The sequence below is a fragment of the Monopterus albus genome, unplaced genomic scaffold (genome assembly GCF_001952655.1).
Source record: "Monopterus albus unplaced genomic scaffold, M_albus_1.0 scaffold12.1, whole genome shotgun sequence".
NCBI classification, from domain to species: domain Eukaryota; kingdom Metazoa; phylum Chordata; class Actinopteri; order Synbranchiformes; family Synbranchidae; genus Monopterus; species Monopterus albus.
Genome location: NW_018127892.1, coordinates 1,617 through 4,366, shown reverse-complemented (window position 1 = coordinate 4,366; position 2,750 = coordinate 1,617). Strand labels below are relative to the sequence as shown.

At 38.4% G+C, this 2,750-nt stretch overlaps 1 non-coding gene across 1 annotated transcript; it reads right to left on the bottom strand.

Moving 5' to 3' along the window:
- Positions 1-2,540: 2,540 nt before the first annotated feature.
- trnac-gca (transfer RNA cysteine (anticodon GCA)) lies at positions 2,541-2,612 on the bottom strand. The gene has a single exon. It is a non-coding gene; the product is annotated as a tRNA-Cys (tRNA).
- Between the last annotated feature and the right edge of the window lie 138 nt (positions 2,613-2,750).

The following is a 2,750-nucleotide window of genomic DNA, read 5'->3' as shown; positions in this document are numbered from 1 at the left end:
TGATGTTTTGCTTCACTTTAATAGCAACACTGATGCCATTTAAATCTTTCGCATCATTTCACTAAATGCAAATCCAGCTGCATAAATGGGTTACCCAAGTCCCTCACTGACACACTGGCGACGACTGTGAATGAAGCAGATATTCTAATTGATACATGAACTAAAAATGAAAGAAATGCAAAAAAAGCACGAGCACATACTTTTGCATACAGAATTTCAATTATGATTTGTTTCATATCATATGATAAGAAAGCACAGGCTGTGTGTAACTATTGACACTGACTGTTATCTTCTTTTTTTCATGGTTTCATTTATGTATTTTATTATGCCACTAAATACTTTATTTAAATACAATTTAAGTAATTTCCGTTTTATTCTTTGACTGCACCACATCTCAGAGGGATGTCTTACTGCTTCCTAGACTATGTTTATTTGACAGGTACTGCTGAATAGGAATTCTTATGTAACATCTTGTAAAATATGTTCCAAGACTGTGTACTTTATGTTTGACAACACAACAAGGTGAGGAGTATCATTTATATTAGTTTGCATGTAACTTTGATGATGAAACAGTTCAAATCTAATCCAGCTGATGATAATTTTGTAACCAGCTGTGCTAATTATACATATTTGGGATGTTATTCAAAGAAACCTTCTTCTACTTCTTCTCTTCCCCCTTCCCAGCTTTTCAGCTCCTGTGGTATTACAGATACGCTGCATAAATCCAGTCATCCATAATCCCATATGTGCTGTATGATGAATTCTCATCAAGGTGAAAGTGCTGTATGATTCACTGAATATTATTATTAGCTTGATAGTAGGGTCTTAGAGGACACAGAACGAGAAGGAGCGGGACGCGCTGTGCATCCAGGTGTGTGATATTTAGCAGCGGCAGTTGCCTCAGGAACAGATCTGTCAGACAAGTGAACACACACTGTAATGAAAGACTGTCCACTTCCCTGGAGAATGTTAATAATATGAATAAGAGTAACACACATGTACAGGAGTTTGTCAGCACACACACACATTCAGAGGTTTACACAAACATAGACACGCACATGCCCTCCCAATCTGTCACCAGAGGCAATGGTGCTCTGCACATGCATGCAAAACACACACACCAAATATGTTCCATCCCTGCCTGAAGACACAACAAGTAACATCTGAGTCACTCATAGCTTCACTCTCACACACACACACACACACATGAACATAGATACACAAATATATACACAACCACAGAGCAGCTTATTTGCCTGGAACACTTTGCTTAGCCAAAGCCTTGGAACAAATTTGAGCTCTAATTCATCATATGTTGTATACTCTTGATAAGTCAATACATTACACACATATAGATTCACACAAAGTTGATGCTCCTCTTCTTTAAGCCCTCCCTCCCTCGGCTTCTTCCTCCCTACTCCAGCCTTCTTTAATGAGTCTCTGGGTTTGCAGGTGAGCCAGAGCCTGAGGAGACAGTAGTTGTGTGCTTCTACATGTGTGTGTGTCTTGGCATGTGTGATTGTGTTTGATAATGTAGACATGCTCATAAAGATAGTTACATGTCTCTTCACTTCAGATTATCTCATCTCCTCCATGCTAATTAGAGATGAGGATGTAAAAGATGATGAGTTAAAAAGATGAAGTGTGCTGCTGAAGTGCATGTGATAAAGTGGCATGAATCTTTATATAATGTGAGTTCACAGCTTTTCCAACTCAAATAACGTACATATACATTATAGTCTGCTGCCTTTTGCTCTTTTGTTCTGCACAAATCTAACATTTTCAAAGCAACATGAAACATAAACATGCAGACACAAAATCAAAAATGTACACTAAAGTATCAAACATATATGATTGTATATAAAGTGTATCATCAGCATACAGGGTGCAAAGATTTCACTCTCAATTGGTTTGTCTACATGTCAGCCCTGTGGCTAGATGGCCAACCTGTCCAGGGTGGACCCTACCACTCACCCGATGTTAGCTGGGTTAGGCTCCAGCCCCCACGTGACCGTATTCACTATTAAGTGGTATAGATAATAGATAGATGGACTGGAAACACAAAATTTCCTCATGCCCTCACTGATCTATTTAATAAAACTGTACTTATGGTCCACAGAAACTGTCTGAAAAAAATGTGACCTAGACTAAGAGAACCTCAACAAAGGATTGTCTCTGGAATGAATGGATTTTTCATAAGTGTAACAACACTGTAGATTTAAATTACCCTTAGATTATTCAAGGTATTTTGTTGCAAATATAATAATACCTTTCAGCAAGTAACCGCTGTTTAACATCACAAGTATTGAACAGCTACCTGTGCGCATTAAGCTCTTGTTTTGGCCACTTGACTTGTATATGATAATGAACCCTTGATAAGGATAAAATAAGATAAATTAAGAGTAACAGAAAACATGAGATGGACATAGCTGAGGCTTACAGTTAGCTCAGACCTTGCAAGACACGTCCTTTTTTTAAAAGTCTTGTCGTTGGGTGACTCTTCGAAAGGCATCAGACATCAGGTGCATAGTTATATCAACTAGGGGTACCCAGAGTTGAAGTGGGGACCTCTTGATCTGCAGTCAAATGCTCTACCACTGAGCTATACCCCCACATGCATAATAAATAATCTCGCTGTCTAACATCGCAAGAATTGAACAGCTACCTGTGCATGTTGAGCTCTTGTTTTGGCCACTTGCTTCGTGCATGATAATGAACCATTGATAAGGATAAAATATGATGAATTAAGA